Genomic DNA, 22,954 nt, shown 5'->3' on the forward strand with positions numbered 1-22,954 from the left:
TTTTATTTGTGTATTTAGGGAGTCTATTCAAAAAGAAGAATAAACAAAAGAAAGGAAAAGGCATTCAATTAATTATCTGTTATCTATAATCCATTAGGATTCAGAGGGGATAAAGTGTGGTTTCCTGCAGTTCAACAGACAGTGCAGTTGGGCTGTCAGCTGCTCTCAAATCCTGACTGTGCTGCATTAAATGAGGGTAATAACTAAAAGGACACGAGGTATCGCCAACCCACAGCATCCTTAGGACATCAGCTTAGACAATGTGGAAATATCCAATTTAAACACACTATGAAGGCCCYAAAAAATACCTGCACTCAGAGCTGCTCCCTGCCTTGTGCCAGCCCTGCAAATGCACAGGGCAAGGCCAAGGCAGTCCACAAACAAACTCTCCTCCCCCTCCTCCACCACCCTGTGAGCAGCATCTCTTTGGCATCACCARCTCCATGAGCCTTCTCATCAGCACATCACTGCAGCTGTGAAAGCTGCCTTTCCCTCTGGGCCTCCCAGGTAGACTTGCTTGCAGGAAGAGGAAAAAAATCTCACAGTATTTACTGGAGAACAAAGGACCAGCTCCCTGGAGCTTCAATTACATTTATTTTGTTATGCACTATATACTGTCTTGGTTGATGGCTAAAGAATTGCTTACATTGCCAGGTGAAGGACTGGATTACTGGATTTCAGAYTTACTTTTAAGTCATGACCTTTGAATTGTCTTGCTGCCAAAACCATACTTGAGCCATGCCTGCAGCTGCTCCAACTGAATGCAGCAAMGGGCAATAGCTGGCAGTGTTCACACCCCAGAGATTCATAACTTCCATTTGGCAAAGACCAGCCAGATTCACAGCCCTAGCTGAGCTCAGGAGTCTGTGCAAATGGGCTGGAAATTAGAGACCAGCCCTGTTTGCATCATTTCATACCTTTCCTTATATCACTTACCATTACACTGGAAACAATGTAAAGGGGAAGATYTTTCTCTTGCTGTGACACAGATGGYAGCTGGACATTCACTCTCAAATGAATAAAAAGTATTTTAATTACATCTTCTTCTGAACCCTTTGAAAGTAGTCTCCCCTCTTTTGGTACCARTGCAGAGCAACTTCAGAGTTTTAGATAGGTTATAAACAAAAAGAAGTTTTTACATCATCCCAGAGAAGCAGTGTTTGGCAAGTTTCCCCATTATTACCCATTAATCYTAACACATCCTACCCAGCTTGGGCACACCTCCCTGAGAAAGTGATCTGAATATAGTGTAAAGAAAGGGAAAATGATGTAAAGTTGACATTTTGCCTACCTTCAACATTTTTCAAGTTTCTAAACCACCATTTTCTGTTCATTTAAGTGCCTTTTAATGACTTCTTCCTGTGTTTTCCTGGAAGTCCTGACCCTTTGCATAAGGRAAAACCACAATGTTGTAATTCTTCTGGATTTCTAAACTTGGCWCTTGCTAGTGTGATGTTTTTCCTGGATGCAATTATGGCAACTGAATCTGCTAGTAATGGAGGAGTAAGTGGTAGTCTTGATCCAGCTCCTAATAAATACAAAAGAAGTGCTAAAAAGTACCCTTTTTGGTTATGCGCCCCCAGATTTCTGTCACACTGTCAAAGCCACTAAACTCTATAGTGACCAAATACACATAAAATCTTAATTCCTCCCTGTATCAATTCTGAATTCTTGGACTAAAGATGGGCCTGGAAACACTGCCTGCCTTCACAGCACATCCCAGCAAGGCTGATGGAGAGCAAGAGTCAGAGTCAGGAGGCCCTTGGGGCCACCCTCCAATCTGCACAGAGCAATACAAAGCCTCAGCACCTCTGCAGTGCCAGGTGACCTGCACAGCCCTGGCTGCTCTTGTGACTCTGCAAGGACAGCACCAGGGGCTGGTGGYCACCTGCTCCCCAAGGCAGCTTCTCATGGGACACTGTGACATCTTTGGGAAGAGCCTACACAAAACCCCACACAGCCAGAGGTGTGTCCAAGCACACAAACTAGCACTTGACACGCTTGATACCAGTGTCAGCCCCTGAATTCCAGCTGTTTCCCCTCCTTTTCTGCCTGAAATTCCTGCTGAGTGGCACTGTGTGATGTAAAGCAGCTGCCTAATGCACGTCCAGGCTGTGTAGGAAGTACAGGCCAATGCCCTTTTGTTTACCCTCCCACACTGGCCACATGGGCACAGGGATGAGCTCCACCAGCCCACGCTTACTCCAGGCCCATTATTTATCACCTGGTTTGTAAAGCACTCTGAAAGAGGAAAGACCCTGTATAAACATAAATATGAATTAYTGCCAGCATCCATTGAAATGACAAACCAACATCCATCCTCTCCCAGTCCCAGCAGCTGTACCGCCACCATTTGCCATCTGTTACTATTCTAGAAAAAATCTGTCAACTCAGGCTTAATAGATTTAATAATGCTGTTTTGCTATTGGTGTTGGTCAAAATGTGTTCCTGGAAGGAGCTGTGTGCAAGCAACCAATTCCTAGGCAGCTGTCAGGCAGGGTGTACAGTCAGATATGAACACACAGCTAATTTCAGTGATAAAAATCTTGTCTGACTGCCCTGCAGAGCCCTGCTGAACCACCACAGCTGAGCCCAGGAGCTGCTCCTGCTCCTCTCCTCACCAGCACAGTTTGTTCACTAAACCTTAGTGCCAGCACCAGTCATTACACCCACGGACATCCACTGCAAAGCAGCAGATGCTACCCTGCCACAATTTACAGCTTGTCTTGGCCTCTCAGCCTTGACATCCCAGGGATGAGTCTCTCTTCAGTCCCAGCTCTTCCTGCTTAGTTGGTGAGAATGGGAAGTGGTTTTCTTTCCCTACAACTCTTTTGAATTACATATGGAAATGATAAAAGAACAGTCACCACACAAAAATGTTTCCACTGATGAAAGACATCTAGCCTTTAGCGATTCTGAACCAATTTGAAGTTACCTAAATGAAGTCTTGGGTGTTAGGGCAGTAGCARGTRAAAATCACCTGTGCTTCTGCACAGYATTTGCCACTAGAGTTAGGAAAAAGAAACAAAATTTGGATCCAAATTATCTCCAGGGTGATAACCTCATTGTAGGCTACAGCACAGCCCTGGTATGCCTTACAGTGAGTGCTGTGCTGCAATTGATTGGCTTTTCTGATAACCTTAACATATTTTTTTCAAACAAAAAACCAAAACCCATGGGCTAGATTTAGATCATAGAATTTCTTTTATGAAAGAAGGCCACAATTTTTTCTCCTGTGGGCTCACACTGAAACAGGTATAGCCACAGCACATGCAGTGGAGATGAGGCTGAAGAGAAATGGTGCCATGAGRGACAGGAAAGCAGCATGACTGGGCCATAGTCAGTGCTCCAAACCCAGCACCCAGCCCCATGGCAATGGAAAAGGTTGAGATACCTGAATTACTGTTCACCCAGCCTTCACAATCTGCTAGGAAGAGGAGCAATACTCCTCACAAAATGGACTGGCAAAGAAGAGCAAAGAAGATGTGATGGCTTCATCAAGACTATGTGAACTGTGAGAAAAATAGTGCATGCACGTAGGAGAAAAGAAAGTAAAAGAGAATCTGTTCTGGACCTCCTGGTTCATTCATAACTATTTACTAATCCTATGGAAATGGAGAGTTACTTTCACCTGGAAATATTTTAGGGATTCTGATACAATTACATCAGCAAAAGTCCAATGCAAACAGTTAAAGTCGGTTCAGTAAGAATATAATGATTCTGGAAAATAAAAAAACTCTCATGCCCTCATTTTCCCAGAAAGGAGTCAAAAAAACAGTGTTTCCCAGAACATTAGAAAAAGTTTCACTCCAGATATTCCACAGGGTTTACAGAACTCGTGTCAAGCCTGGGTACAGGAYGAACAACAAAAAACGATTGATGATATGAGAAACTTGGACTAGGGAGTCCCAAATGTATTGCTRGATGGCATCTGCTTTGTTCTTTTCCTAATGACTTAGGAAACTTAATCATCTTTGAGGTGCAATGTGTGGGTCTATAAAAGGAGAAAAGATGTTTTTGCAGTAAAGTCCAGGGTAAATGTGTTCCAAAATGAGCTGTGTGAACAAATGGTTCAAGTGGGTGTGCTCTAACACTGATCTCARTGGGAGCCTAACGGTGGATAATATCCACGTGGCTTGAAGGCAAATAAGACTCCATGGGACTGTGACATCTAAATTATTGGAGGAACCTCTTGAAGCAGACAGTCAGACTTGTAGGCAGCAATACACGCATTCAAGGGCAGATCTCACACTTGTGGATAATAATTGCTGAGGCTGGCAGACACTTCTGCTATTGACAGCTTCCAGAACAAGAGCATTGTGGATTCTGCTCTTGCACAAASTATATTTTGCCCTCAGCAAAACAAAACAAACAAAAAAAAAAGGACCAGGAAGAATAAAAGATGGTGAAAAAAAGGCATCCGCATAAGCCAAAGAAACTCTGACGTACTTAGCTCAATTGCCTAATCCTGGAATACCCCAGAGTCCTACTTTCTAATCTGTAGTGATAAGGGCAGGCCTACTTTTAGAGTTGTATAACCAGCACCAATTGATGGTGCTTTCAGTGTCCCCTTCAAACTTTCTTTCCCTTTTTCTCCCTAACGAACTTTTCTCAGCAAGAAATAAATCACAGACATTTCTGCTTTCTMAACTACTTAACATGCACACCTCCATACTTCAAAGAGGTGAGGTGTTAACTTGAGCTTCATGATCCCATCAGGAGCCCTGGAGGTGAGGGCTGCAATCCTYTAATGCTAACCCTGAGTGACCTTTCAAACCAGTTGATGCTTGGTACAGGAGACTCAGCTCCCAACGTCCGTGTTTGTACAGCCAAGGGTGTGACTATGAAACCATCAGCACAATCAGAGCTGAAGAGACCCTGGGATGGGCTGAGCATCCCCCTCAGTCACAGCTCTTAAAAACTGCTGCCAMGGAGGAGCATTTTTCACTTGGAACAGGCTGCCTAGGGAAGTGGGGGAGTCCCCAGCCCTTCAAGTGTTCCAAAATTGTGTGAATGTGGCACTGAGGGGGGATATAACTTAGCAGTTAACATGGCACTGCTGGGCAAATGGTTGGACTTGATGATTTCCAGCCTTAATGAATCTATGATTCTTCAATTTCTATGACTATATTGCCCTTAGTCAAATCCAAGCTACCTTCCACCCTGCTTGCTACCACGAAAAAAAAGTTTTAAGCATGTGCAGGTTGAGTAAGCTCAGAAACAAAGGAATAATTCAACAGCACCTTCAGGCAGTTTGAGATCTCTCCCCTGGCAGGGACAACACAGAGAAAGAGCTGCAGCTTTTCACACTGCCTTTTGCTCCAGAAGTGTTGGAATGTCCATTAGTTTTAGAGGTCATGCCTTCATTTGCCATTCTCTCCAAAGACCAGAGAAATGGTCAAGATTCCTAAATTTCTAAAAGAAAAACTTCTCTCACTCTGAAATTTCTGAAAAGCCCTCTTCTCCACTCCTATATTGTTTTATCTAACAGCRTTTTTTAAAGAGCTGTCATTCATTAAGCATAAGATATTAATTCCTGCCTTCAAGTCTCTTCAGAGCCATTTGTGACCCTCCATTTCCTCTCCTTAGGATTCCCTGCTACTTTTCATTTAATTGCTGAAACCCCATGTTGTTATCTGTCCCCAATAAAGTAAATTTGTTCATCAACTAACTCCAAAGAAGAAGAAGTTTACAGGATTAAATGAAGCATGGGCTTAATACAGAGTCTTCTAGGGAGAAGTATTAGTCACAAACACCARTGCCATACATTCATCATGAAATCTTCAGAGCAGCTGGAATATCCCATATCATTAAAGATTACTTTTCTGAAAGGGGGTTGATTTGGCAGGGTTAGAAAAGATGAGGGTTTCTAGTCCTCAGCAGCAGTGTAACACAGACATATCCAGGTAGGGAATGAAAACTCACAGCATGTTGCCCACCTCCTCCTTCACAGGGAACTCCAAAAGCAAGTTTTTACAAACACAGAGAGGACAGGGATGTGAAAGGCAAGCTTAGTGTGCATTAGAAAGAGGTTTGCAGAAATTCTGTCAAAATATATGCTTGGCACGTTGCTGGCAATGGATGAGAGCTCTGCACATTAATGAATGGAGTGCAGCAGTCTCTGTTTCCCAAGCAGAGCTGGCAGCGTGGTGGGATATGGTGTGTGTTCCCTGTCAGGCATGGGAGCACAGCAATGCTGCCTGCACATTCACTTAGGCAGCTCAAGACACATCTTGAGAGTGTGAGAGTCACCTTCAGCCTGGCAGGACCACCCTTGTACAACAACCACGTGAATTGTCTAACCCTCAAACAGCTCAGCCAAGTTCTGTATGTACTCCAAGGAATCAGGGGGTTATTTCTAACGTCAGAGCTAGCAGGAACCAGGACTTGCAGCTTCTATAACAGATTTACACAAAATAACAGAGCCCAGCTCTTGCAGCAAGCTGTCCAGTCGGAGCCACCCCAGAGCCTCCCCAGGGTCACAGCGTGCCCAGGCTCTCACGTCACCCAGCCCTGGCTGCCACATCTCCCCGGCTCCAGGGGGAGGAAGATGAGCCCCAAGGAGCGTGGGCCACGTCTGCTGACTCTGCACATCTCCCAGCCCTCATCTGGGAGCCCAGTGGAGAAACACACGGTGTTCACTGCACACAATGAAAAACAAACTCGCAGTGATCGCCACCAGCCAGTGCCTTGGCACTGGAGCACAGGGTGTGCAGTTTAACTGCTAATTAGGACAGGGCAGCAGCAAGGGGCAGAACAGGGGAAGAGGCTGGCTTTGGCTCCCTCAGGAGTTGAAAGTCTTTCCCAAATTCAGCCACATAACATATCCTTTAAAAGAAGAACGATGGCTTCTTCTATGATAGCAACAAAGCAGAAACTCTCATGCCAGCATTGCCTTCTGATACTAGCTGTCCTTTTATCACTTATTCAGGAATAAAACTCTCACAAGGCAGAGTTATATCAAATGACAAATAACAGCTGTAGGGAAAAGAAAAAAGTGTTGCACTTCATTAGAACTCTGTATGACTCTGACAACCAGAAACACACYGCCAAAGTGGCAAACACAGCCGAAAAGACAAGAGAGATCTCACAGCAGCTGTTAAACCAAATGGGAACTTGTTAAAATTAAGGGCCATTTTCCCTCTTTCATATTTAGTCTCAAAACACCATGTAAAGAAATTCAACCTCTTACAAAGACAGACTGAGTCATTAGCRCAGAAGAGACGCAGGGCCCTTGCAAAGTTTTCAGATTAAAAGGTAACTGTTAATACCCAAGCAGTTCCTAAAACCCTATGAATATGTTAATCTGGTATCAGCTTAAATCCTCCAACATGAAAGTAATACATCTTACCAGACTGAATTTTACTGCTGTTCASTTGGTGTTATTCCTTTACAACGTGCAAGTATTCAACAAGCAGGATGCTGATGGGCTGGCAGCAGCCACAGYGATGCCACCCTGGAACAGATCCACGCTTCCTTCTGCCCACAGAGGTCAAGGCCACACCTGTCCCCAGGAATCAGCACTCCCAAATCCTCCAGGCCACCAGGCACTGGTGACACACACCACGAAACTGCTGAGATTGGCAGGAAGGAACAGGGCTGCACAGGTCACACCTGGAGCTGGTTTTGTGGAGGTACCACAGCAAGCACAGGGAAATACTCGGGGTTGGAAAGCATCCTGCAAGCCAAGCTGCACATTTAGCCAGAAGGATGATGATTTCCAGAGGGGATAGGATGATTTTGCTTCAATCAGGCCCCAAATAAACACTGACAAACCAAACAAATTAAGTACATAACCAGCCAGCCAGTTCCAGATTATCCCACAGCGGGAGAGTGCAGTGCTGACAGGTTTTGTTCTCTATTTCTTTAGAGGGCAGGAGGTGATTGCACTGCGTAATTCTGCATTTAATTAGTAAGAGCTAGTCTTATATTGGAGAGCTGAACGTAAGGACAAACAGGAGACACATTCTTGTTTCAAGCAAGGACTTYTCCAGTTAATTGCCATGTAGCATGAGCAAACCACTGCCTCTGCATGTTTTGGCTTCCTGCTCTGCCAGCAAAAGGTCTGCCTCTCTTGGATTCACCCATATCTACAAGTACACRGGTGTCATTCACTGGAAAGTGGAATAGAAATTTAAGTATTTCTGACATGCTCCCCTGGTGGCCCTTGGGCTGTTCTGCCACACTGAACACTTCACCCCAAACAGCCCTGAGCAGAGCGAGCTCAGGAGCCTGCCACATGCAAGAACAACCAAAAGAAATGGGATAAAAGCGGCAGAAGCACATCCCTGTTTATGGTCCTGGAGCTCCCACAGTCCCCCACACCGGGAGGAGTTCAGAGGAGAATTGCTGAATGGTATCTCACACAACTTTATGTTCCGTAGACAACACTCCTCCCAACAACTCTATGGAGTCATTCTGCCACCATGGCACCAGAGGAACATTTGCTGCTGACTTCAAATGAAACTAAYTCACCTTCAATGTCTCAGCTTAGAAGATGAAAACTCATAGTCTCCTCTAAACCAATATTTTTCACAAAATCTCCAAATGCTTCAGCATCACYGAAAAAGGCAGGGATAATAGTTGGCATATATGTTTCTTGCAGGAGTTTGAAAAATGCAGCACCAGGAAATTAGCAAAGAATCCACAAAAGACACTTTAGGAATATCCCAAATGTGAAAAAAGTCTGTGTCAGTGGTTAGACTTCAACTGACACCACTGTCTATGAGGAATCTCCAATCTTCTGTCATAGGAAACTAAAATTAGGAAAACAAAGACTGCCAAGACAACCCCAAGCAAGCAGACMATGGAGCCTGGAACTGGTGCCTTGAAAGGAAACTCAGAGCTGGTACTGAATTATGTGGACACATAAACATGCATAATTAACAGAGGCAACTTCCACTATAKGCATGCTCTGCAGTAGCCTATAACAACTGGGATTGCATAGCCCCAGAAATCAGTTTTCAAAGAAATGGCATATTCACAGAACAAGCAAAAGTTGCCATGAAAAAATAAAACTAAATGAAATCCGCTTAAAAAAATTTGAGAAGGCAGTAAACTTAGTTTCAAGTAGAGCAACCACCATGTAATGCGGCAGTACAGCAGTGAAATTTTGAGTTTCCTAAATCGTCACCCAAGGGAAAAAAATGAGACAAAGAGACTGAAATGGTGTTAGCCAACACAGATAAATCGGTTGACTAATGGATTTGATGCTGACTTAATCTTCTTTTTGGCAGTGCCCCGAAAAGCCTGCTTTTTTGTCTTTCCTTACCTAAATGAAATTAACCTATTCCAGAAAATTAAGAACAATTTATCAGGCCACTGAAGACAGACTGCTTGTTGGATCCGGATCTGTATTATTCCATCCAAAACACAAGATAAACTTTGTCATTTAAAAAAAAAAACCTGGAAATGGAAGGATTGGCAGAGTGTGGCATCTGGAGTGTCACTGTTCTTTCCTGCACACTTCCTGGCACACTCTAGCACACAGGTTGTACAAACAACCTTTTGTTTGGACCAAGAGTGTTTGGCTGCTGCTATAACACAATTTGTTCTTCATTACCTCAGAAAATGTAATTTCCAGTGTATCAAACAAGAAAAAATTTGGGAGCAGAATGTTTCACTGTGACTTCAAAGCTCTTTTACTTTCATTATAAAACTGAAATGTTGGGTAGGGGTTTTTTTTTCCCAAGGAAGTTTTACATGAAAACCTTAATTTCTGAAGATGTCAAAACCACTATTTTGTTCTTCCTCACAACACACACCAAAAATATTGTTTTCTGCAAAAATAATCTAGGAAATTAATGACTTCATTTTTCACCAACAAAGGTTTCTTCTGTGAAACATTATCATCTTGCACCCATTTGAGGATSTGCAGTCCTGCCATTGCTCACTCCCTGGAAGAAAACACATAAACACATCTGCATCTCAACATCAATACAACTGTCTGAGTGGAAYCCCCACCCTCTTGCAGAACTCACAGATGTGACTGCAAGACTGCCTGGTATCACAAATGAAAGAAATGGGAGTTGATGAGTGAAGTGTTCCCCTCGTTCTGTACTGCCTGTTTGCTGCAGAGCCAGCAGGACAATCCCCTCTCTGATGTGAGGCTGCACTCGGTGAACAGAGAAAAATCAGCACTAAGAGCAGAACGTGCAGGACAACGCTTAAAACTGCTGCAAGGTCACTTTAAACAAAGAGGCCACCCTGAGGATGGATGTCACAGCAGAAGGAAAATGACAGCCCCTCCCATTTATTTCTGTTGTTTTAATTCAGGTTGGGCTGAAGGCACACAAAACCCAGGAGATAGGTGGTGAGGGAGGAAGGGGACCAGGATGGAGAGAATGCAGGGGAAGTCAGGGGGTGGGGGCACTGCACACTCACTCTAGAGACTCAGAAAATACAGCTTGCCTTCAACTTTTGACACTTTCAGGGAACCATGCAAGACCCCTGTCAGCAGCAGCACAAGGCTCAGCCCTGCCCCTGCCGACAGCARGGCAAGGCAGAATGACACATCTGCATTTCATATTATCCATTTAAGCCAAGATTCACATAKTTTTTCCCCTCAGATTGCTGTGTCATGGGAAGCCAAACACTGTTCTCACTGAATTAGTGTGACCTCTGCAAGGAGAAGCAGTAGGTCCTCAAACACATGCTCCTTCATTTCCCTACAGGCAGAGCTGGAAATTGAGATGYTCTGTCCACAAGGCACAGCCTGGGCCAGGGCAGCGTGCTGGAACTGCGTGGGAACGAGCCCTCTGCAAACAAACCCAACTCTGCTGCTTCTTGGAAGTGTCGGCTCCATCCTCCTTGGGCACACAATGAGGAAGATGCTTTGTGCTTTACTCACCTCAKTGCATCCTACAGCACGTCCTGAGGTGACGTGTCCACATCACACACCCACCAGCTACAGGCCATGGCATATTTACCCTCCCTCACTTACACATTCTCCTGCGATGTGCAAATGGTACATAAAGATGGTATCAGGATTCATTTGGATTCTTATCCATGTACAGGAGTTTGTAAAGGRAGGCAAAGCTTGCTCTTCTCTGTATTAGGAAGAAAAGGAAAAACACCCTGGGAAGGTAACTGTGCTGCTGCCATCATGTAAAGTCCAGGAAAGGAAAGCCCTGCTTCTCAGTAGTCTCCTCATCATTTACAGATTTCTTTCCATGGATGTAGTCTTGTGTTTACAACAATATTTGCAGCTGCTGCAACAGTCACATAAACATTGAGAGGACACAAATTTAAAAGTTAAAAAAAAATGACATGCCTTTAATTATGATTAATGGTCATTAGTGATCATCCAAGAACCAATACTCTGGAGATGTATTTTGCAAACTTGAATGATGTAATGTARATTACCCACATAATATCAAACACAAAACTAGACAGTTGATAAAGCCCAGGTTGGAAGCCACAAATTTCTTCAACTGTGCAGCATTTAGGGTACGTAATTGTTTAGATAATTACACAGCTTTTGACTCTGGCACAGAGCATAATGTGAATTATTCCCTATCTACACACATTTCCCAGAGATACACTCACAGAGGCTTTTATGGAGAGCACCACACAACCACATATGGAAAAAATTAACAAAAACCAAACACAATTTATCATAGAATCATAGAAAACCAGGCTGGAATGGGACCCTAAGGATCATCTGGTGCAACCTTTCTTGGCAAAAAGAAATATCCTCAAGACATTCTTAAGGCATTGAAAGGATGTGGAAAACTGGAAATAGCACTCATTCTGAGAGCATAAATCATCATTCTCCTAGAGATAACAGAATTGGATGACTACTTCTCACTAGGAAAAGCAGAAAAACATTTTATGAGACCCATAAATCCACATCTGACAGACTAGGGAATCCTTACCATTTCTGTTTTCCTCATTTCTATCCCATTCCCTTGGTGCTCTCTATTTTTCAGCAAAGGACAAAGAAAAGCGAGTGCAGTGGGAAACCTGATGTTGCAGGAAAACCCACTTGGTGTTTCCCTTCCCAGTACYGACAAGTCTCAAGGATAAATTCCCTCTTTCCCCTTTTTTTTGGTACTTGGGACATTCCCAGCAGGGCTGATCCTGGTGTACTGAARCAAATGTGAACACTCACTCTGCTTCTGTGGCAACAGCATTGGGACCATCCCTTTGAAGATGCTTTTGGAGGATGGATTTAGCAGGGGATTACAGGTAACACTATCAGTTAAGAAGCTGAATCTGGTGGTTTTTTATTCTTCTAATTCCACCTCATCTCATCCCACAGCATTAACTGTCCTGTTTTCAAGTTTTAGGAGGATAAAGAGCGTCAAGCACAATAAAAAATAGAAACTGCAGGAAGTACCCACTCATAAAGTAACTTTAAATTCTTCTTCTTGATTGGAAACATACTTACATACATCTAAARAGTATTAATTCAAATAATTACTTCCAGTATAATAAATAACAGGTTTCCCCAGGAGTAACAAAGCAATAATGCAAGGCATTGCAATACATGTAAAAAGCTTACATTTTGATTGTTATCTTTTTGGTTCAGTATTCTGCATTTTCAGCTCTCTCTATAAAAAATGGCTTGAACTTTCTGAGTGTCACTAGAAGCAGAAAGTTTTCAGAAAGCCAGGTAAATAAGGTCAGTATTAACCACATAAATTAATCAACAGAGGTCTGTTAAGGTGGTGTTTTCTCATAGCTCATGGAGACCCAAGGGTTGATGAATGCTCTGAGCATGAGAACAGCCACATCAAAGCAGACCTGAAGGTCATCTGGTCCCATGCCCCGTGCCACCACTGCCAGAAGGAGCTGCCTCATGGAAAAGTTCCATTTTACCTTATATGCACATTTACATTTTTCAKCAATAATAGAGTGTTTTGACAAGCTGCAATCGACCTTCTCCAGTCTGCAGTGAATTTTGACTTTTTGTTCCAGTTTTAAACACCAAAATCCAAATCTGGACATGGTAATTCCCCATAGGACAGAAATTAAGAGTCAAAGTCATTCTCTTCCTAAAACAATATACAAGGCCAAATTTGTAATCTTTCTTTGCCTTTCCCCATTCAGCAGAGAGGAATAATCCCATACAACAGCACATGTCTGATATGATTGCCATGGGGAAATTAGAGTCTTACATCTAGAGTAAAAGTCCTACATTACTAAGRTTTCCTCAGCCACCAAGGGAAAGAAACATTGCCTCCTGGTGATTAAGACTGTAATTATTATTACGAATTCTGAAACACTTTGAATTATGTGGTACATTTTCTTTAAATGGGCACCATAATTAGTGTAAGTTGATTTGAACCAATGATTTATTCAAGGCTTTATAACCCTGTTTGCYTCACAAGCTCAGCACATTTTGCTCAGTATATTGTATTACTGGCTGGTTGCTATAAACAGTCCATTTAAATTTAGACAGAAGCTTTTGGAAAAGTTCTATTTCTAACTGATATGTGAATTAGAACACTATCTGCACTGATCAGGAACTACYAGTTTCTCCTAAACTCTTGACATTTACCTGTATGCCTCAGGTTCTCAAAAATGTTCACAGGCAAATCTCTAGCTGAAGTTTCTGTTCAAACAAAGCTTTCTACTCAGGCCAACCCTAATATGCAGTCAATTGAAAATCAAAAGGAAATCTGCCAGACAGTACTGCCAAATTGTGAAATTTCTGCAAATAAATCAGAATCAGACTTCCCCATGGAGATGTTAATAAAATACACCCAGCCTCGSCAATAAATCTGCAGTACCTTTCTCCATGTTCTGAAGTAAAAAAGCTTTGGCTTTACCGGTGCTGTTGCAAAGCAGGTCTTAATCGAAACTAGCCATGGAAGAAAAGAAGTCTTTTAAAATTTGGCCAGATACACTTCTGTCAAGAAATGATACCTTTTTAACCACTGTGAAATTACAATGTACTTTTATTACTGAAACTCTTCCAAAGTTCTGGCTTGAAGGTGYTGGAGAAAAACCAGACTACACCACTGATGATATACAGAGCTCCACAACCAGCTCCTCTCGGGCTACTTCACATTTGAATTTTTAAAGATACTGCCAGGAACCAAATCCAGTTGTTTGCTCTCCACAGTGCTTAYCGTGCTTTATAAGAATCATGTGCTGTTCCCTCTCCTGATATTTCCATGTTGCAGTTTCTTAACTGGTCATCATTTTCAAGATGACAGCTCTTATTTGGCTCTTTGGAGAAGGAAACATTCCTAAAAGAAGCATCATAGTCGAGTATGTATAAAGCTGGCAGGAGCAGCACCTGCTCCCTGTTGTACTTTCCTCTACTCAGAGCAGGAGATGAAGCCACGTGTGTCTAAAAAGCATGGACTTATTCGCAATGTTTTTTTCTGAAGGGTGTGAACAATTAGAATGTAAATCAAACACTGAATTAGATAAAGCCATGAGCTAGGGTGATAGGGCAGTGATTGTCCCACTGTGCTGGGCACTGCTGAGGCCACACCTCAAATCCTGAGKYCWGTTTGGGGAGAAGAAAGACATTGAGGGGCTGCAGTGTGTCCAGACAACAATAGCAAAGCTGGGGAAGGGTCGGAGCACAAATCTGATGAGGAGCAGCTGAGGGAGATGGGAGGGCTCAGCCTGGAGAAAAGRAGGATCAGGGGGGACCTTCTCACTCTGTGCAACTTTCTGAAAGGAAGTTTTAACCAGGTGGGGTYGGTCTCTTCTACCAAGTAAGAAGCAACAGGACAAGAGGAAGTAGCCTCAAGTTGCCCCAGACTGAATATTATGAAAAATTTCTTTACCGAAAGGGTGGCCAAGCTTTGGAACACACTACTCAAGGACACAGTGTAGTTACTATCTCAGGAGGGATTTAAAAGACATGCAGATATGGCATTTAGGGWCATGGTTCAGTGGTGAACATGGCGTGTTGGGTTAACAGTTGGATTAGGAGGTCTTTTCCAACCTAAACAATTCTATCATTCTCTGATCTATCGGTATCCTAGTGAAGCAATCATTATTTTCTTCAACCAACACATTTCAATAATACATCAGGCTATCAATTAGCATGCAAAAAGTCCATTGTTCAGCTCAAACGACTTGGCTGGCTGTGTCTCCACGGTTTCAGATCAACACTGAAACATGCACCCATGTTTGGTCCCTTTAACCTTTAAGGCAGTTGCTCATAAAAATCCCTGCCTGAGCTACGAGAATCACTGATAAAACAATTTACTTTTTTTTTAGAAGTTGCAACTTTTGGTAAGATGACAAGACACACGATTCACTCATGTTGGTGTATGAGCGTCTGGGCCAACAGAGTTGGTTTTGTGTGTGTGCTTTTAAATACTTGACTTTGAACAATTGAAAATAAAAATCTGGTTTTCAACATAGATGAAAGACAATGAAAGTCATATGAACAAATAAATATTAATTAAGTGATTAATATGTATCACATTCTCAGGTTCCAATGCGGCTTAATTATACACAAGATTATGCAGGGAGATATTCAGAGATTAAGGAAGGAGAAGACTGGCAGAAGAAAGCAAATATTTTCCATGCTGTGAAACTCAGCTCATTGGCTTTACATTGCTTCCCAGAGTGAAACTGTCTTGGCCCAGTTCCATGGGAGTGTCACAGGAGAGGGAGGGCTGAGATGAAGGCTCATGGCAGGCAAACCCAAACACCAGACGATCTCATCCTTTCCTCGTAAACTCTATATAAATCCATTCACATGGACAAAGGGTTATGTTTCTGCACAATGGTTCAGACCACAGTTCTTAACTTAGAAGGCACCAAGCTGCTTCACAAACTAATTTTGGACTCCTCTTGCTCTATTTCTGTCTTTTTGCTGCTTACAACTAGCTGTGTTTTGTTGCTCAGCTAAACTATTTTAATGCAGGTCATTTACTACTCAGACAGAAGGGAAAGGGCAAAAGCAGAGGTGCTTGCTCTCTTTAATGCATGATTTTGCAGCACTTTCAAATTCCAATATGAAGATTGCCTTGTCCTGCTTTGAATTTTATCCGGCTTCTTACTTCTCAAGATATTCCCAACACAATTACAGGCAGACACTTAGTCCCTGAAGAAATTAATACAGCAGGGCTGTGAGGAAGACAAGAGGCATGAGGAACAGATCTGGTGCATTAGAAGACATCTACCTTCTGAATTCATAGACTTCATATGTTTAAACAACCCATAAACATGTGGAAACTTAGGTGCTACTGGAATGATGAATTATAATACATTTCTTGATAGAAAATGCAGAACTGTGCTCTTGGTAACAGAAGCTGAGAGTTTCTGAATGTCAGTAGCTTTCCACAACTTAGAAATGCACTTAAAAGCTGAAATAATTTTAGATGAAGGAAAAAGGAATSAGACAAAAACTATTACGCTGGGAGGGGAAATGATAGCTCCACAAGCAGGTGATCTATAGCTCTCACATCCTACTACAGCACTATTCACGAGGAAGAAGCGTTATCCCTGATGCAGCTGTTAAAATGCAAACTGGACACTTCCCAGAAATAAAGTAAACCAGATGATGGGATGGTGTCATGGTTTACCTCAGCAAGTAACTAAACACCACACAGCTGCTCACTGACTCCCTTCTCCTTACAGTGGAATGAGAGAGTGAATTGGGAAAAAAAAAAAAAGGATAAAATTTTTGTTGAGATAAAAACAGTTTAAAAGGACAGAAATTGAAGGAAAGTAGTCATAACAATAATTCAAATATGCAAAACAAGTGATGCAGTTTGTCACCACCCGACAACTGATGCCCAGCCAGTCCCTGAGCAGTGGCCCCTGACCAGCTTTCCCCACAATTTATAGGCTGAGCATGACACCACATAGTCTGGAATATCCCTTTGGTCAGTTGGGGTCAGCTGTCCTGGCTGTATCCCTGTYCAGCTTCCTATACAACCCTTGCTGGCAGGGCAGCATGAACAGCTGAAAAGTTCCTTGGTGTAAACACCAACTCARGCTTAGCAACAACTAAAACATCAGTGTTATCAACRCTATCCTCATCCTAAACCCAAAGCACAGCACTGTACCAGCTRCWAAGAARAAAATKAACTCAATTCCAGCTGAAACCAGGAGGGATGGACACAAACACGTTAGCTTCTTCCAGGTGCCACAGCTCTAAAAATCTCCTTWGCCTAGGACAGAGAAAGCAGCACAGAGTGTACTGGTCTGGCAGCAGTTCCCTGGAAAGGAGGCTCGTTACAGCCCACAGCTTGTCACCATCCTAAATAAATCACAATTTCTGTCTTCCTTTTGCAAGGGTGAAAGCAAAGAATGAACATTACCAGGCCCAGTTTTGTGGCAGGGATATCAACAACACTGGGGTTTGCTCACAGCTGCCCAGAAAGCCAGCACGAGAGCTTTCCAACCATTCACACCCTTCACAACAGGAAACTGAAAMCCATTTTTGACAAGTGCCCAGCCGCAGAGACCACAGGTGGGGGGCAGATGAAAGGAGCTGTATCCAAGCCAAAGCCACTCTCGTATCTTTTGCCACTGAAGGACACTTSAACTTCAGACTGTCCTTTTACCAACACCACAGGAAACTTCCACARCAGCTTCCCCTGTTCTATTTCTGTGCCACTTCAAGGCAACTTCAGCAGAGACCTCACCTCCTTTAAAATGGGTACCAGTCAGGACAAAAGGTTCAAAATCAGAAGATTTTTATACAGTATTGTTTTAGCATTATTGCAAAATATCTATCTTCTATTAGACCAGAGATGTTCAAGTATTTGTTCAAGTAATGTTCARGTGATCTGTGTCAAAAGAAAGGCAATGAAACTGGTGGTAATGTTAAAAAAAAGTGCAGATGTGACACTTAGGGACTGGATTAATGGTGGACCTGGCAGTGTTAGGTTAATGGCTGGACTCCATGACCTTGGAGGTCTTTTCCAATTCTACTTTGAGCTCCAGGAGGACTGGAGTCATTCTCTCTCCTGAATCCCCATTCTCCTGCCCCCAAGGAACASTCAGCACAGCAGGAGAACAGAACAGGCACTCCATGCCCTACACACAGACACAGCACATGCTGTGTCCAATGCTTTGTTCCCGACAGGGAGGTGCCAAGCTCTGCACTCCCTGTCGGTGTGCAGCTCAGAACTGTGGCACTGCAGCCAGGATGGCCCTACAAACACAGCTGACCACCAGCTCCTCACAGTGTTTACARGGCTGCCAATTCAAATCCAAGCCAGTTACTTCTAAAAGGATTCAGCACACACTGAGAACCCTGCTTTCAGGCAGGTCCAGGAGTTAAAAACAGATCACTCAGAACAAAAAGGGCCACTGGTTTCCAAAGAGGTGCAACACACTGCTAGGTGCCCATCTGTGCTGGCATCCTCATCCTGCAGTCAGCAACCAAATTAATTTAAATGCCCCAGACACAGCACCTTTCCCCAACCTTCCTCGTTTCCCTGGTGAAAGATCAGTCTCAGCAGAATTAGAGAAGCAAGGGTGTGTGAAAGGACAAACACAAAATGAATGCTTTGCAGGAATTGGCTTCTGTCTGTACTTTTTTWAAAAAATAAATGCTTTTGTAGCATGACACAGTGCAGAATAATCATTCAGCTTTCTATTTTAGAAGGAATTTGTCTTACGTGTCCATGGCAGAAAGTTAAACTCAACAAAAGGCTGCTCAGCACTTCCTCTTCACTGACATGCTGTATTCCTCCCATTCCAGTTTGGAGAGAATTTTAGCCCAGCTAAGGAAGCTTGTGGCCAAGTGCTTGACACARCAACTCCCYGGGCAGGGACATCTTCCACTAGACCAGGTTTGCTCCAAGCCAGGTCCAAACTGGCCTTGAACAKTTCCAGGGATGGGGCACCCACAGCTTCCCTGGGTAACCTGTGCAGTGCCTCACCACCCTCACAGTGAAGAATTTCTTAATATCTCACCTAAACCAGCTTTCTGACAGTGGTCCTGTCCCTACACACCCTTSTACAAAGCCCCTCTCGAGTTCTCTTGCAGGCCAGGCCATAGACAGTTTCATTGGTTACCAGGAATTAAAACTCATTTTAAAACAGGGCAGAGAAAAATAGAAGAGTTGATTACAAACCAGGATCATGTTCTAGGAAAAAGGTGTCAGAGTTCCATTATTTGTCTTCATTCTACATGGGAGGAAAACCAGGTATCTTTACACAATTTTTGCAAATGATTAAAAGAATCACTTTTAAAGGTGAGAGGAAACTGTAAAAGACTGGTCCATGAAAGCAATGGGAACAGCCCAGCAGCAGAAACTGGTTTTGCAACACAAACGATCAATCAGAAGAAATCCAGCCTCTCCTGGGAGAAATTTGTCTCAAAAAGGAAATAACAAATGAGATAACTGGAGTCAAAATACCAGTAAGGAAGAACAGATGCTGCCACAGCAAGACTGAAAGAGTCTAGCTCCTTGTAAGCCCTGTTTGTTGCTTCCCCTCTGGTTTGTTTCCATATCTGTATAATTTATTCCAAAGCAAATTTATTATTTTAAAGACTCCATGGAGAAGGCGGAGAAGGCTGTGTATGTGCTAAGGGACACAATGCTGGCTATTTCTTGYTCTTGCATGCTATTATCCAAGGCTTTGCCTAGACTGGGATTTACCAAGACTTTTAGTTAATGGCGTCCAATGGTACATCCACACTGGAAAGGCTTCTCTCATTAGCTAATTAGTCTATTGTCTTAATTAGGCAAGTCAGTTTTTCTTCCTTGTTGCCTTGCATGGGAAATCCTGGTTTTCCCACCTAGGTTTTGCCCCAAGTCAGTTCCCAGCTTGTCTGTCCTGACTCGCCTTCTAAAGGATGTAGAGCAAGGTGGTGGCAGAAAGCATCACCTCACCTTTCCATGCAGGTCTAGACCAGGCAGGGAATGTTTTGTTCACTGCAGCTCCTTTCCTGGAAACAGGGCCCTGTGGAGTCCCCAGAAAGTCTTGGGTCATTAGGAATTGGCTCATCAGCATCTGTCAGGAACAACGAGAGTGCATTGCCTAACAAATTCTCTGTTTTCCTATGAGGATGCCAGTGGGGTTGGAACGAGATGATTTTTAAAATCCCTTCCGAAACAAACCATTCTCTAACTCCATCCCTGAAGGACCAGAAGACCAGTACATGTGCCAAGATGTTCAATCCTCCTAACCTGGCTGAGAAGTGATCTAAGTCAGGTCCCTTCCAGCAGGCTGGGTTTGCTCAACTGCTCTGGGCCCAAACCCATCACAGCGAGGAATGCGAGGGGATCGTCTGCAGGAGCTGCAAACTCTGCCTTGTCTGGAGAGCAGAGCTGCTGCTGCTCCTTGCTCTGACTGCTGCCCTCAGCCTGCTCCAAGGGATTATCTCAGCAGCCTCCCAGCCCATCACCCATCCTGTTTCCATCACACATCCCCTCCTTCTCCCAGCACACCTGTGTTTTTCTGCAAGTCCTCACACCACATTTCTGTCCTCCCCAGAGAAACTCCCACAGAGGAGCACGGGAGAGGCAGAGCTTGCAATCCATGCTGCAATGTCTGACCATTTTGGTGCCTATCAGCTTCATCTGTTCTTAAAGGATTTTGTCAGCAAGCTTTCAACTTAGTCCAATTAATTTTGACTAATCAGTTTTGATTGTCTTTGTTTAAGAYGTAAGCCATAAAGACAGAGCTAATGGTGCAAACCTCAGAAGAGACAGGTATTTTCAGTCAGATATTARCAGATACTGCCAGTGTGAGCATGATCTGCCTTTCACCAGGAGTCAGAGGAGCAGACACCTCAGCTCCCCTCAGACACCAGGAGAGGGGAGCTTGAGAGAAAAGCAGGAATACCAACTTTGGCAACTCCAGACTACACCAAATGCTACTGGAAGCCGCTTCCTGCAATATTTTTTGCCATGCTTTGCTTTCAATCTCTGTACCAGGAATTGGAAAGGGTGATTACTACACCTAAGGTAAAGTTAATGCACCTTATGCTCACATCTTCCTGGCACCATTAGCCAAACTCTTCCTGGACTTCAGCTCTGACCTCCCCCCTGAACACAGAGAGAAGCGCCAGGTCTGTCCTGGAGGTGCTGTAAGGCTGGGCTTACAGTCATAGGGGCTGGGGTTTGCTGTTATTTGGGCTGGTTCATATCAGCTCTGTACAGAAGACATCAGGACAGTGCTGAGACCTCCACCACCTCCCCAGTACTCCACAATTGAGACCATGTTCTGAAAGTTCCAGAGCATCTCAAAGATGAGRAGGGAGAACCTTGACATGCAGAGACTGAAGAACTGTCTCTGTAGGCACAGAGGCTGCAGAACAAACTCAGCTGGCAAAGGTGTAGCAGAAGAGATAGACTGCCCAGCCACTCAGCCTGGCTCTGCTCCCGAGGCGCCTCTGGCAGTGCCCACACGGAGATATGACCCAGACAACTTCAGGGAAAAGCTACAGGTAGGGAATGACACAAAGCACAGCCSTTGTCCTCAGACAGCACGGGGCCAGGCTAATGACACATGCTATTGTTCTCCCATTTTGTTTAAAAAGCCAGTGACTTGTGTGGACGTTGGCTTTGGAGTACGTGCTTGGCAACACCAGCAGATAAACAGAAAGGATTTTCATGGAATACCATTTCTGAAAGAAATACATTTAAGTTATTTTTGAAATATTATTAAATCCAGTAGTGAATATTTTGAATGTGGTATAATCCATTTTCCTAGAAACCAGCCAAGAAAAACCGACAGCAGCACAAGGGAAGTGGCACCACGCTGCCATCCCCGTCKCACTGTTCCCTCAGGGACATGAACAGAAGCCTCACATGCCTCCCCTGACATCCCCAAACCTTCCTCCTCCGTCAGCGTGCCTCAAAACACAGCTCCCATCAGCTGCTCCCTCACAGCACACAGGCAAGCCTGGATCCTTCCTGCTGATCCCAATCCTGCTCTTCTTTGAGSCAGGGATCCTTCACCAGCCCACAGAAGTCCCAAAGCCAGGTGCTGACAAATGCAATGGGAGGGCCAATGCAAACCACAAAAAAGGCTGGGCAGGGATATTTCAGCAGCCTGCAAATGGGACTGGGGGCCAAAGARGTGGTACAGTGAGACCTGGATGGTTCTTGCCATAGAAACTGGTCAGCAGATGCAAGCAGGAGACAAGTGGGTGACTTGGGTGGGTGCAGRAGAGCCAGCCCTGAGCACAGATCATCTCCTGGTCTCCAGTAGTTCTACCCCAAAAGCAAAACCCAAACCCATTTCTAGGCACCAGGGCTCCAATCTTCTGCTCCCTCTCATCTTCTCTACCTGCTGTTCACTCCACAAACCCCCCTTGTATGCAAGTCCAAGGATAGCTTAAGCTACAGTGACCACCTAAAGGAACAGGGTCTGCTCACCCTGCAACACATAGGAAAGAAAGTTAGCAACTCTGCACAAATCACTGGAAAATCCTGGAAAACATCTCCTTYTCCTAAACTGCACCTTCTGAATCTCCTCACCAGTGGGACAGAGCTAAAGGCACCAGAGGAGCCCTGTGGCCCCATCCTGGCTCAGACAGCTGTGGGCACATGGGGAGGCTGCTCCTCCCATCTGGCAGCCAGGCAGCATTCCCTGGGGCAGCAGGGCCAGGGCTCCATTTCCTAATGCATCCAAATGCAGCTCTGCTGTGGGTTTCACCCATCCCATTAAGATTCAATTTGATCTATTTCCTACTGCAATATCTGCAGACATAAAACTCACAGCGGAGAYCTGAAAGCCAAGACAATGGGCCAAGAACAAGATGAAATATGTTAAACTCCATTCGAGTTACAGCTCATAGAGCCCCTGGGAACTGCAGCATTTGTGCCTGCTTGGCAACACAGAGCTGGGGTTCACTCCCAGCACACACCAGGGTGTCTCAAGCCCACCTGCCCTTACTGCCAAACAWCAATGTCTGCAACAGGCAGAGCTGCCAGCTCTCCCCACCTTTCCCCTTGGTCAGTCTGAGGATCCCACCACTCCTTTGGTCGCTTTTGCTGTGCTTGGTACATCCCACCACTCCTCCTGCCGCAGCCAGATTCCCACCGCTCCATCAGCATTCCCA

At 44.1% G+C, this 22,954-nt stretch overlaps 1 protein-coding gene across 9 annotated transcripts in view; it reads right to left on the minus strand.

Annotated features, from left to right (window-relative positions):
* Positions 1–22,954, minus strand: part of GPR50 (G protein-coupled receptor 50) — a 40,756-nt gene that overhangs the window by 9,687 nt on the left and 8,115 nt on the right. Inside the window, exon 1 of one of the 9 annotated variants that reach the window (XM_057375362.1) lies at positions 937–954. The exons of the other annotated variants lie outside the window; for them this stretch is intronic. The gene's annotated coding sequence lies outside the window, so the exon portion shown is untranslated. Of the gene's footprint in view, positions 1–936; positions 955–22,954 lie in introns of those variants that run through there. 9 annotated transcript variants of the gene reach the window in all.

The sequence above is a fragment of the Malurus melanocephalus genome, unplaced genomic scaffold, assembly GCF_030028575.1.
Source record: "Malurus melanocephalus ecotype Western Australia unplaced genomic scaffold, MMel_1.1 scaffold_247, whole genome shotgun sequence".
NCBI lineage: Eukaryota > Metazoa > Chordata > Aves > Passeriformes > Maluridae > Malurus > Malurus melanocephalus.